The sequence below is a fragment of the Dipteris shenzhenensis genome, chromosome 1, assembly GCF_047967505.1.
Source record: "Dipteris shenzhenensis isolate YYH24624 ecotype China chromosome 1, Dip_SZ_1.0, whole genome shotgun sequence".
NCBI classification, from domain to species: Eukaryota; Viridiplantae; Streptophyta; class Polypodiopsida; order Gleicheniales; family Dipteridaceae; genus Dipteris; species Dipteris shenzhenensis.
This window is the reverse complement of record NC_141596.1, coordinates 3,032,947-3,047,214: the sequence shown is the minus strand read 5'-3', so window position 1 is coordinate 3,047,214 and position 14,268 is coordinate 3,032,947. Positions and strand designations below refer to the sequence as shown.

The 14,268-nt window shown below is 46.3% G+C and overlaps 1 protein-coding gene and 1 pseudogene across 1 annotated transcript in view; one reads left to right on the top strand and one right to left on the bottom strand.

The window, feature by feature from the left end:
* Window positions 1-14,268, bottom strand: part of RUS5 (root UVB sensitive protein (Protein of unknown function, DUF647)) — a 140,277-nt gene that overhangs the window by 9,586 nt on the left and 116,423 nt on the right. The window lies entirely within an intron of this gene.
* On the top strand, window positions 4,904-13,562 carry LOC147905260 (uncharacterized; annotated as a pseudogene).

Below are 14,268 nucleotides of genomic sequence, written 5' to 3'. Positions count from 1 at the left end.
TCACGTATGGGGAGACTGTTTTTGTAAGGTATCTTGATATATTACAGAGTCATTTTATTGGAAGCAGCCATCATATCTAGCATATGTGTAGGAACAGCTCTTGTTCTGGAAGAGATTGACAGACTGAAAACCTACCTTTCCTTGCGTTCAGTGCAAATATGTCCTTATGGACTTAGAGCAACCTTGTTTCATATATATTGTATCAATATGATGAACATAATAGACAAGGTGTACGTTTGAATAGTAATTTGGTCATCTTCATCCGATGTTGCATAAGCTCTAACACACTATTCAACATTGTATCACCCATGATAGTGGACGTAGTGCTCTTCCATTCCACCAATGGGTAAATGTAAGAAAAAAACGTTTGCAGATTTCACTTAGTTTTGAGGTTTCTACCTCTAATCTAATTTTTAGATGAGAACATAGTTTGCAACCATTGAGCAGGTGAAGTTTCCCATTGTCGAGTGTTTGCAGTGTTTTTAAGTGTTTGTAGTGTTTGGAACAGTGTAAAAGAGAGGGAGGTTTCTAATAATTGCATTGGAGTATGAAAGTTTCTGTGCGCTTCAATTTTTGAAAAGAAGATTCTTGGGACCAAAGGGTGAAAAGTCCTCGATCTCCTGTTACTATTTTTAATAAGTGGCATTTTCATAGTGCCAAGGCTTTGAAGCCTTGTGCTCAAGAAGTCGCGTGGAGTGCAACTTACGATGTCACAAGGAGCCACAACTAGATATAAGAGGAGCTTCAAGCAAAGGATGTTTCCACACAGAGCTTGTATCATTTGAGAGCAAAGGCAGTCTTGACTAAAGTGTAGTGTAGCATTGCGAACAAACAACAAGCTTTTAAGGACACATGCATAGCTAGGCGGCTAGTAGAAAGGTGGCATACCATCAATGAGGGGAACCGTGTTGGTAGGTGAGGCATCAAGCTCAAGGAAGGCATATAAGGTTTGGAGAAAGCTCATAGCTAGCCAATAATTGACACACTACTTAAGAGCTTATGAAGCAATGTGCGGAAATCCAGAGGTTAGCAATACTTGGCAGCTCGCAGAGGCCTATGACAACAGTCAGAAGGTCGTGTGACTTAAGGAAAACCTCGAGTAAAGCTCTAATAATAAGAACAGTATCAACGATAGAGTTCTGTAGCAGTGTAGGTAGTGAGCCCGACAATGTTCATTAGCCTAGGATAACAAAAAAAATTGGCAATTATATTGTGCAACAATCCAGCTCCATCATGATTGTACTTCAGGCCGTGGCTTGGCTCATTCTTTATTTTGTGCTTCACTTGGCCTTCAATTCGCTCCTCACCTCCTTGTTGGGCATGATCCCTTTGGGCGTTCAACATTGCACCTAGTTGTTTCTGAAGCCGTGTCCTCATCACTTCTATCTCTATTGTCCGGGTCATGATCCGCTGCTTAGATTGGTAGGTTCTTGCATTCGTGCAGCATGCCCATTATCTATGTTGCTTCTACCTCCACGACCTCGTCACATTGAAGTAGTTGTCCTCTATGAGACCTTAACTAAACCTCGAACACAACTTCCAATAAGTACGCCACAGCCCCTCTAGTTAATTCGCACCTCAAATCCTCAAGAACATGTGGCTGAAAACCAAATCGCAGCTAGGAAAAGTCGCAGCACCAAGGAGCAAATGACACTTCAATATCCGCCACATCTAGGGATTGGAGAACTTTGGGACAGCTTAGGAAACTCAACGAAGTGCTGGAACTGAAAAGCAATGGAGGAAGGGGTGGATGAGCAGGGAAAGATAGATAAACACCTGGAACTGAAACGCAATGGAGGAAGGGGTGGAAGAGCAGGGAAAGAGAGAGAAAAACACAGAACTAGGGCCCAGAAATAAGGGCTGGACCCCCCAAAAGACTTTTTTGCAAGAAATAACTTTGTACAACTAGCTCGCAGAGGGAGCATGAGGCTGAGTACAATTCTCTATACAATACAATATGAACTTGAAGTTATGTTTGCAAGACCAAGAGAAGTGCATGTAGAGATCACCACCTCTCTCTGCAGAGTCTTTAGACGTCTTTAGAGTCTTCTGCAGAGTCTTTAGACGTCTGTCAGCTTTCTTAATCTTCGTATAGATCTTCAATAGAAAGCCTCTTTCCCATTTCTCTGGATTAGTGGCACCTGTGAAGCAAAGTGACTTGTGGTTGTTGGCTGGCCGACTTGGAAGCTGGTTCGGATCGCTCCTATTCTCCTGGCGCTTCTCCTTGGGTCTTTGGTAGCTCATTTCAATCTTGTTAAGTGGAGGTTTCTCTTCATTCCTGCCCTTGCGCAAAGGCAGTTACACCAAAGGCGACGGTTTGGGAGCGGAGATCGTCGGGACTTTTGCTCTGGTGTACGCAGTCTTCTCTGCCGTAAGAGTAATCCCTCAGCGACGTCTCTTTCTCTCTGGTTGAGGTCGGTGTTTGCCTTTGCTTTGCACCTGCTGGAGTTTATGCTCTCTCTTTCTCTCTGGCTGTGGAAACATACATGGCTGCTCTTAATGAAGGGCATGCCACACTAGAGATCGCAAATGAGGCTCAATTTCACACACCGGGAAAGACACAAAAAATCCCCAAGTTTCGTATCCGGAAAGGCAGAGAATGGACGCTCTCTCCAAGCTCAAAGAGATTGGGAAAAACCCCCAAGATGATTGATGAAGTAGTATATAACGAGATGTACAAATTGGTAAGAGCAGAGATGAGCACCATGCGGGAGGAAATTATGCAAGAAGTCCAGACACAAGCAAAAGTAATGTATGAGCAAATAAAGAAGCAGATGGAAACCGAAGTATGCAAAGCCAAGAAGGAAATGGAAAAGCAGCTCAAGGTTGAAATGCAAGAACTGAAAGCGAACATGCAAGCACAGTTACTATGTGAAATGCAATCCAGATTGCGGGCTGAAGTGGAAGTACACCAAGTATTGCTACAAAAGGATATGCATAAGATTATGAAAGATTATGTAAATGCTGAGACAAGGGCCATGGAATCTGTAAAAGATAAGGAAATGGCAGAATTGAAATCGCAACTTGAGGCATGTAAAAATGATGTATCTGCGGCCATGGACAAAGAGTCTCAGAAAAGCAGGGAGGCAATTGCAGCCGTGGAGGCAAGTGTTGTTAAAGTGAAAGCAAATGTTGAAAAAGAGGTGCATACTTGGGCCGAGGTGGCTAAAGATGCAAAAAAACAAGCACAAGAAGTGGGCAATGAGATGAAAGAAAACGCACCATGGATTGAAGTGGTCAAGAAAAACAGAGGAGTAACAGCTAATAAAATAGAGGTCATGAATGCCACATTAGAGGAAGAGGCAAGGAGAAAGGCTCGGATCTTGCATGTTAGAATTGTGGGATGGGAACAAAAAGAGGATGCCACTAAAGATGCAAAGGCACTAGCATCGAAGATAGGGGCGGAAAGTGTACCTATTGCTGCTGCATGGTGAGTAGGAAAAGATGACGCCCGGCCCAAGGCCTTGATTTTACGATTTGAGGACATGAGATGGGAGAGTTATCATCACAGAGAGGAGATCCACATGACGGTATGGGGCCTTGGAGACTTTAAGGTTCAGTATATGGAACTGTAATGGTTCTCTGAGGCTAGATGCAGGCTATTTTGAGGATTCCTTTAGGCATGCAGATGTCGCTATTTACACATAGACACACCAGTGCAAGGGGAGGAAACTTCCAGATGTTAGAGGTTTTAGATGGGAATCAGTATGCCGACCACAGCCACAGATGGCAGGAGGGACTAGAGGCTCTGGGGGAGTAGCAGTATTGTACAGAGAGGATTTGCGAGACATAGTACATGTCGTTCATAGAGATGCAGAAGCCAGATACATGTGGATCCAAGTGGAAAGAGGGGACCCCAGGGATTTATATGTAGCTGCATGCTACTTTCCACCTGCCTACTCGAGGTATGCACCTGAGGGCGAGTCGCCGTACTTGCCATTGTATGAGGACATTATGAGATATGCGAGCATGGGGGAGATATTGCTAGTGGGGGACTTTAATGCCCGTACACACTTGAGGCAGACATCAATATATGACTCGAGTGATGCCATCTACAGAGAGATCAACGCAGAGGAGGTTGGTTTGCATAGGTCGGCACAGGACTTGGGAGATGTGACAGAATATGGTACACATTTCTTAGCATTAGGGAGTGCCCTGTTAGAGTTAGCTCAAATGTCCACCTCTCATGTAACCCACCAATATTCTGTGTACCCAATGTTGTAAGGCCCCCATATGAGGAGAAGCCATGATGGGTATCGGATATTGGGAGGGATCCCCAGTTTAGACACTGGAAGGGGTCTTAGAGTAGACCAGATGGTTATGAGACGGCTTAGGAGCCAAGAGTAGATACCCGTCTGCAAAAAGGGGGGGTTCGGGGGGGCGATAGCCCCCCCGATAGCAGGGGGTCCGGGGGGCGCAGGCCCCCGGTGGGGGTCTGGGGGCAAAGCCCCCAGCGGCAGGGTCCGGGGCCCGACAGCATGTTTTCTGAAGGGTCGGTTGGTCTTCCAGGCCGACTGTCTATTAGGCCGACTGCCTATTACAAGGCCGACCGTCAACCGACTTACACTATATAATAGTGGCCACCCCCTATCATCAGATCACCAGTTCTTCACGCTCATAGTCCTCCGTCCAGCATCTGTCTAGATCACCATCGAAGCTCTGTCTGTAGAGCGCATGGGTGGACAGCCAACCATCAGTTGTATCAGCAGTTTGGTATATCAGAATTTTTGTATTCTCTCCAGCTTTCCATCGTGTACTTGCGTTTTGTTGTTATCTTCCGCTGCGTACTATTTTCTTACATGCCCATGGATTGATTATCTTCAATGGTCTGTCTTATTGGCCAGGTTCAGATGCTCTTACATGCTGGAACCCGAAAGGAGGTGCTAGTACAGTTGATTATTTGATGGGGTTGCCGTCTCTAATTCCACAGATCTGTGATTTCAGTGTATCTAGCAGACCCATTGGAGTGGCTGCGGACCATGCTATATTGAGGTTTATTGTGTCAGGAGGATGCTGGAGGGGGGTAGTCAGGCCTTCGTTTTAGAGACAACCTAGATACCAATTCATGGAGGAGATTGCTACAATGTACGGAGATGCAGTGTGGGACAAAATTATGGTGCTAGACCCTCATGGTCCCCTGGAGGAGATCACCCGTGGTTTGACAGAGGTATTGCATGTGTCAGCACAGTATGCATTCCCACACACAACAATATCATCCACCCCTCCTTGCAGCACTGCCCCACAAAATAGTTGGTATGACGATGAGTGTCGTATGATGCGCAGACAATTACAGCAGGAGGTTGCTACAAACACTCGGACACACAAGCAAGCCAAGGCCATCTTCTCACGCCTAATACGGAAGAAGAAACGGGCCTACTTAGCTAGATTGGAGGCAGAGAGCTACCAATTATTCTTGGGACAGAACAGTAAGAAGGCATGGAGGATGTTTCAGGAGAGACAGCCTGGTACACCGATTGTAGCACCAGAAGCTTGGGCCGACTATGCGCAGTCATTATATTGTATACCAGGACAGCCACCGATTCCGTAACCACAGGATACGAGGCCTACATATTGCTCCTTCAAATTGCATATGGTCAATGATGCCATTGACAGATTGGGACATAGAAAGGCTTTGGATCATGATGGATTAGCGGGAGAGCACTTTATGTACGCACGGGACATTGTGGCACCGCTTCTTGTGCATGTGTTTAATAGAGCAGTTTGTGAAGGATTCCCCCCTAGTTGGACAGAGCATATCATTGTACTGCTCTTTAAGAGTGGAGATCCGATGATGCCCAACAATTACAGGACTATCATGATTGGCCACTGCTTGGCCAAGATATATGGATCCATCTTGGAAAAGGAGTTGAGCAGATGGGCAGCAATGCATGGACACAGAGCAGTAGGACAGGCAGGTTTCAGGCGAGGTTATACCACTTTGGATCACATCCTGACTCTCCGGGGTCATAGAGGAAGGCAAACATCATCATAAAAGGATATATTGTTGCTTTGTAGACTTCCGCAAAGCATTTGACACAATCCCACGGACCAGGCTGATGGAAAGACTGTGAGGGAAAGAGAGGAGGTGGAACGTTAGGAGAGGGAGACACAAGAAGTGTGGGTGTTTAAAAAGTGTTGAGCCACACCACAAACTCAAAGGTTTTATTAGGATTAGGGATTTACCCTATGACTGTCTTAAGACAGTCATAGGGGTCATAACTTTTAAAGGGTGGCAATGTGCCTTTACCCCAACAACCTCCCACCTAAAGGCCACTGTGCCTAAAGGGGAGAAAAGAATAAAAATTACAGCAATATACAGTTACTGTATACAAGACCATAAAATAAGAATGGTCTCATCCTAATCCCATGATGTGGCGACAATGTGTAAACCGCTCTGTAGGCAAGCTCTTAGTGAGCAAATCTGCAGGAATCAGTATGCACCTTCACACGCTCAAGCCGCTTGTCTTCCAGTACCTCCCTGATGAAATGGTATTTCACATCTATGTGCTTGGTCTTCTGATGAAAGACCGGATTCTTTGCCAACATGATAGCACTCTGACTATCACAATGCAAAACTGGCATATCTCCTGTAATGCCCAAATCTCCCACCAGCCGAGTAAGCCATATTGCTTCCTTGCAAGCCTCAGTGGCTGCAACATATTCAGCTTCAGTGGTTGACAGTGCAATGCATTTCTGCAACCGAGACACCCATGATATAGCACCTCCTGCAAATGTGAAAATATAACCGGTAGTAGACTTCCGGTTATCTGCATTCCCTGCATAGTCTGAATCTGTAAAACCATGCACCAATGCATCCTGCCTACCATAGCATATGCACAAGTCTTTGGTACCCTTGAGATACCTCAAGACGCCTTTCACTGCTTCCCAGTGCTGCTTGCCTGGATTTGCCATATACCTGTTGATGACTCCCACCGCAAAAGCAATATCCGGACGAGAGTGGCAACCATGGCATACATCAAAGAACCAACTGCAAATGCATACGGAACCTTGGCCATCTCAGCCTTATCATCATCTGATCTGGGGCTGTCCTTACTGCTGAGTTTTAAATGAGGAGGCAACGGGGTACTAATAGACTTCCCTCCCTCCATTTTAAACCTCTGCAGTACTTTGTCAATGTACTCCTTCTGTGACAGAAACAAAAGTCCCTTGGACCTGTCACGAATAATCCGCATACCAAGAATATGGTTTGCATCACCCGTGTCTTTCATGTCAAAAGACTTATGCAGTTGCTTCTTCAAAGCACTAATCTCCTGCTGAGATTTGCTGGCAATCAGCATGTCATCCACATATAGAATGAGTAGCATCAAACTGCCATCCTTTGCCCGTTTGGTGTACAAGCAGTGATCGGTCTCACACCTATGATACCCTTGGGACTGCATGAAGGCATCAAACTTCTTGTACCATTCTCTTGGCGCCTGCTTGAGTCCATACAAGCTCCTCTTGAGCTTACACACAATCTGCTCTTTCCCTTTAACAGCATATCCCTCTGGCTGACTCATGTAGATCTCATCATGGAGATCTCCGTGAAGAAAAGCAGTCTTCACATCCATCTGACATAAATCCATGTCCTCATGAGCAACAAGAGCTAACACTGCTCTCAAAGTAGTCATCTTGACTACGGGGGAAAAGATCTCATCAAAGTCAATGCCCTTCTCCTGCTTAAATCCCTTGGCAACCAATCTGGCCTTATACCTCGGTAAAGCATTTGAATCCACTTTGACTTTGTAAACCCACTTGCACAGCAAAACCTTTCTGCCTACAGGTAGCTGCACCAAGTCCCATGTATCATTTTGAAGTAGGGAGTCCATTTCTGACTGCATGGCTTTCTCCCACTTCCTTTTCTCTGTTCTTCCCATAGCTTCCCTGAAGCTGGAAGGCTCACCACAATCTGTCAGCATGATAAAATCAGCCACATTATTGGCTCCTGGAACAAACCTGTCAGGAGGCCGTTGTACACGCGTGCTCCTCCTAACAAAATGTTCCGTATTAGGCTGCTGTCTAGCCTGTTCGTCATGCATGACGGGTGGCTGTACCACCATATTTGGCTGTTCTACAGCACCATTTGCTGGCATATCCAGTGGTGCATCATTGGCAAAATTGTCTGGCTGATTTTCAGCCTGTATACCCTCTTGAACAGGGTTATTTACAGCAGCCTGCTGCTGCATATTAATGGGCATTCTTTGCTGTCCGACATCATCATAGACAACCCTCCTGTATTCCGCAGGTTGCACGGGTTCTCTGTGTACACAATCCTCTTTAAAGATGACGTCATTGCTGCGTATAATCTTCCGTTTGACAGGATCCCATAACCGGTACCCCATTTCACCTTCGTCACCGTAACCCATGAAGATGCATCTGAAAGACTTTGGCTCCAGTTTGGTGCGCAGTTCTTTGCGTACATGAGCAAAGCACTCGCAGCCAAACACACGTAAGTGCTTATATGAAGGTGGCTTGCCAGACCACACCTCCTCTGGCACTTTCAACTCCAAAGCCTTGTTCGGCGACCTGTTAATTAGGTGAACTGCTGTTTGCACGGCTTCTGCCCAAAAGCCATGGGGCAATGCAGCATAAGACAACATACATCGAACTTTCTCCTGAATAGTTCGATTCATCCGCTCACTCACACCATTTTGAGATGCATTATGAGGGGCTGTGAGTTCCTGTTTAATGCCCTTAGCTTCGCATAACTGTACAAAAGTATGTGACACATACTCACCCCCATTATCAGATCTGAGGCATTTCAGCCTGCGTCCTATCCGATTCTCAACCTGAGCGACAAACTTCTTGAAAGCATCTAAGGCATCGCTCTTATGCTTCAAGAAATAGACCCACACTTTGCATGTGGCATCATCAATAAAAGTAATGAAATACTTTGCACCCCCTAGTGATAGCTGTGGCATCTCACACAAATCAGTGTGCACTAGATCAAGCGGTGCTCTATTCTAGGGAGTTCTCCTCTTATGAGGAGTCATAGAATGCTTTCCAAAAATGCAATGATCACAAGTAGGCAAATCTGAAAATGAAAGAGACGGCAGATAACCCAAACGTGACAGTTCTTGCATTCCTTTAACGGACATGTGTCCCAACCGGCTATGCCACAATGAAACCTTTGGCAGCTCGGTTATGGCAACAACATGATTACCTACACTGGAAACATAAAGAGGGTACAAGGTATCACTCTTATAACCCTCAGCCACTACAACCTGGCCATCAGTAATTACCCATTTGGAATCCCCAAATGTGGTGTGATAACCATTGTCATCCAACAAGCCAGTGCTAATCAGATTTTTCTTGATTTGTGGCACATGGCGAACACCATCAAGCATAAATATGCGTCCGTCAGGGAATACTATCTGTATACTGCCAATCCCTGCAATCTGACATTCATAGTTGTTCCCAAGGTGAACAACTCCATGAGTACCTGTGTAGGAAGTAAACCACTCCCTATGAGGCGTAACATGAACAGAAGCACCTGAATCCAAGAGCCAGGTGTGCATGTCGTGGCCATCAACAACCAATGTATGTGCAATTACAGCAGAAGAACATAATACATCATGTCTGTCACTGTCACTGTCCTCTGCTGCAACATTCACTGCATCCAAGTCATCTGCCTTGGCCTTGCCTTTGCCTTTGCTTCCACTGCCTGCATCCTTTGTCTCAGCCTTCTTGGCTTTCTGATCCCGTATAAACTTGAAGCACTTGGACTTCACATGTCCCTTCTTGCCACAGTAAAAGCATTCAATATCCTTTTTGCCACGGGAATGACTGCGGGATTTGGACTTGCCAGCAGATCTCCCCTTCTACTGAGTCCTACCTCTTTCCTGTACCTGCAAAGCATCGGAAGACTTGCTGCCCATATTATTCTTCCTGCTCATCTCCTCCATAAGGAGAGAGCTCTCCACATCAGCATACATAAGAGTGATATTTGAATTTGACAGGGTGGTCTTGAAAGTGTCCCAACTCTCAGGGAGGGTACACAACAAGAAGTAGCCTTGAACTCCTCATCAAGGTTCAATCCCTGTGCGATAAGCTGTGTAAAGATGGCATTGAACTCACTCAAGTGTGAGGTCATAGCTGTACCTTCCTTCATGCGAAGGTCGACAAGCTTCTTCAACCAATAAACCTTACTGGCTGAACTCTTTTGGGCATACAACTCTTCTAGCCTCTGCCATAGGCCATAAGAGGTCTTTTCTGCCTGAACATTGAACACAAGAGAATCAGTGAGAGTAAGCATGATAGCCGCCCTTGCGGACAAATCAAGCTCCTCCCACTCATCATCTGCCATCCCAGATGGCTTGACACCCTTCACCCTTATGGGCTTAGAAATCTTCTTTAGCAGAAGTACATTCAAACACTGTTCTGCCCATAATGCATAATTGTGTGCCCCTTCCAATTTCTTTATGTTCAGTATTGAGGATTCACTTCCCCCTGATGCCATATCAGACAAGGGAAGTTACTGACTCCCTGTAAGTCAAAAAATGACTAAATAAAATTCTGATTTCTCAGAAAACCTGCTCTATCAAGAGCCAGGAGCACTCACAATAGTGCTGTTTTTTACTGTCAAAAAATCTGCAGCAAAACAGAAAATTTTCCCTCTAGTCACTGTACCTTCTGACACACTGTACCGTGCTCAAATAGGCATAAAACAGTAACTACAGAATGCTGCAGCTGTTCCACAAGTGTTTTATCAGTGCATCATCATCTGACGAAGCACAAAACACTGCTGTCCTGGACACTTCTCCCACCTCAGATGAGGTATTGCACTGATTTTATATGCATAAACCACTTGTCATACACTGTTTTGTTCACTGAAAAAGGCTCCAAACACCTCAGCCTGTCACAAACCTGCAACAAAGTATGGGACAAATCCCAAACAATCACCCTTCTACCAAGGGGATAAAAGGCATCTGAAGTTCTCAAACAATAACTCAAGTGCTCACAAGCAAAATCTGGGCAAAAGCCCCTTGATTTGACACCTGTACCAAGTGAAAAACACCTCAACACTGAGGTAGCATACAAAATACAGCGCTCTCCTGGCACTTTCACCTGACAAAGTAATGCATAAACTGCCTGTGTGCACAGTGGCAACACAGATCCCAACGTACAAACACCGAAAAGAAGATCTTTTGAGCATTGTCAACGATGGACAGTTAGGGACCGAGTAAACTCGATGCGCCCTGGCCAAGCGTGGCTCAACTGAGATTTTCAAAGTGTCGTACACAAATTGTGACCTGCAAAGAAATGTCACTGATACACTGCCAAAAACGAGACCAATGTGGGCACCCTGGCTCCACACTGCCTCAAGGCATACACTGCATACACTTCCAGGCAAAAGCCCTATGAAATTGTCACCCAAAAACTGAGACTTGCACTCAGCAAAAGCATAAAAGCCCTCTGCAAATTAAGGCATCTGACCTTCCCGAAACAAAATAACTGTGCAACCACCACACACTGTGGCACTAGTCACCTCAAGCACGAGGGACACGAGTGTACTTGCTGTACCTCAAACACACAGTTCTAGAACTGAAAAAAAAATTCCGGGAATGCATCAAGAAAAAACCTCGTTGTACTTTTGTACCTGCGTGTACTTGCAAGTACCATGCAAAAGAGCAGAGTGCTCTCACTTTTTCCTTCTTCCCCCAAAAAAAAATTTCCGTGCCTGCTGTACCTACAAGTACCTGCTGTGCTTGCACAGTGTACCTGCTGTACCTTGTACTTGCAAGGGCACGGATCCCCAAAAAAAATTGTCGAAATTTTGGCTGAGGGTACAGTCGGTACAGCTGTACCTTGTACTTGCACGCGTCCGTACAGCCGGTACGGCTGGCTGTACCTGTCGCGGCGTCCGTACAGCCGGTACGGCTGGCTGTACGACTGGTCGCGGCTGTTGCCTTGCAGCCGGTCGACTGGCTGTGCGCGGCCAGTGCTGCGCGCTGGTTGCGCCCGCCTGGTAGGCTGCGGCCGCCGTGTAGCGGGTAGCAGCTAGCTGCTGCTGCAGCTATGGGTGCTCGCGCACCTGCTGCGCGCGGCGGGTGCCCTGGCTTGCTGCTGCCCTGCTCGCTGTTGAGGGCACGAGGCCCAAGGGGAGAGGAAGGGGTAGAGGGAGGGGTAGACCGGAGTGAGAGAGTGGCTCTGATACCACTTGTGAGGGAAAGAGAGGAGGTGGAACGTTAGGAGAGGGAGACACAAGAAGTGTGGGTGTGTAAAAAGTGTTGAGCCACACCACAAACTCAAAGGTTTTATTAGGATTAAGACAGTCATAGGGGTCATAACTTTTAAAGGGTGGCAATGTGCCTTTACCCCAACAAAGACTACATGATATTGGAGTACCACATGAGATGCAGTGGGGGATATATGCCTTGTACGAGACGGTGATGGGCCGAGTTAGAGCACCTAGAGGGCTGTCAAATGCAGTTATGAGTACTATTGGCGTGAAGCAGGGGTGCCCTCTCTCTCCCACACTATTTGGCATATACATTGATGAGCTCTCAGAGTATATCAACAGGATAGGAGGACCCGGAGCCAGCCTAGCAGGAGTGTTGATACCCATTCTGCTCTATGCAGATGATGTAGTTTTGATTGCAGATTCTCCGAAAGGATTACAAAGACATTTAGATGCGCTACAGGCTTTTTGTGAGGACAAGGATCTAACAGTAAACCTGGGAAAACCAAGGTGATGGTATTTAATACTACACAGGCTTGGGTGACGCGCTCAGCACAACAGTACACTTTCAAAGGTGAGACAGTAGAGCAGGTACGATCTTATGTGTACCTCGGCGTGATCTTTTCTGGTCGACAATTTTCACTGAGAGCCGCGATTGATGCCAGATTGGATAGAGGCTATGCAGCTTTGGGGGCACTAGAGAGACAGTGTGCACATGTACAATTTCAAGAGCCACGCACAAAATTATGGTTGTTTGAGACATTGGTGGTGCCCACATTATTTTACGGTGCAACTATATGGGGCCCCAGTGTAGGGGGTGCAACTGAGTGGAGGAGATTGGAAAGGCCATTAGTGACATTGATTGCCCGCATGATCCGGAGCAAGCCATCCGATAATACGAGCTGAATTAGCAGCTGCTCCACTAGTGACTGAGGCTCTGTTCCAGGCAGTAACTTGCATACATAGATTGTGGGATCTACCTAGCTCCAGATATGCACGGTTGGCTATGATATCATCCAGGCAGCTAGCAGAGGAGGGTCGAACATGGTGCTGGTATGCTCAGCTACAGAGATGGTTTGTAGAGCATGAGTTGACAATGGATGCACTCCCACCCTTTCAATACAGTTTGGATTGTCCCAAGTTAGACATGTCTCGCCATGACCGAAACAAGATCATTAGAGCTGATATTGTCAAATTGGAGACTGAGAGAACCTGGACTAGTAGACCACATGAGCCCTTAGGGAAGAAGATGGCATACTACCAAAGCCATTTTCTTCATCTATCTCCAGATGAACTTATAGCCAGGCCAGCATACATGGACACACACCTATCTCACAGGCTACGTAGTATTATTGGCCAAATTCGAACCTCATCACATTAGTTGAGGATAGAGACAGGGAGATACACCCACACAGCCCCTCAGGATCGGATATGTCAGTTATGCCAGCAGGAGGAGGGGACAGAGGAGCATTACGTATGTAGATGCACGGTATATTATGAAATCCGAGGCAGATACCACTGTCTATTCAGAAAAGGATTTGGCCCACTCCGTAGGGTGATGGAGTACGAAGATAAAAAATGCTTGGGTTTGTTTTTATCAGAGCTCAAGCGACATAGAGAGACTTTGTTGGGAGACAGACAGCCGAGACCAGCCCCACCCAGGCAAAGTACACTCAGAGACTTCTTCACTGCCAGCACCTTAGCTAGTTTTATGCCCTCCTCGCCATCAGAAACCCCTGGCGCCACCACCACCTTATCACACACAGGCAGATTGCCACACTCTAGTGGTGTGATTTTGGACCGAGCCATCGCCATATCCAGGTCACGGAGGCCCAGGCTCCCAAGACCCCGTGCCCGGCACCCATATCTTCATCGGATCCGTGCCATCATTGCCAAACACAGGAAACGTGTGGCACCGAGTTATGAGATCCTAGAGCTGCCCATGATTGGGATTTTTGACATAAGAAGAGTGCAACCCTTTTATTGATTAGTTTTCTGCCTATGCTGATCAATTGGTACTTTTAGTAAATACTTGCTTGGTATTTCATTAGTTTTGGGTCACTTGCAATCCCTCTGACTGTAAGTAC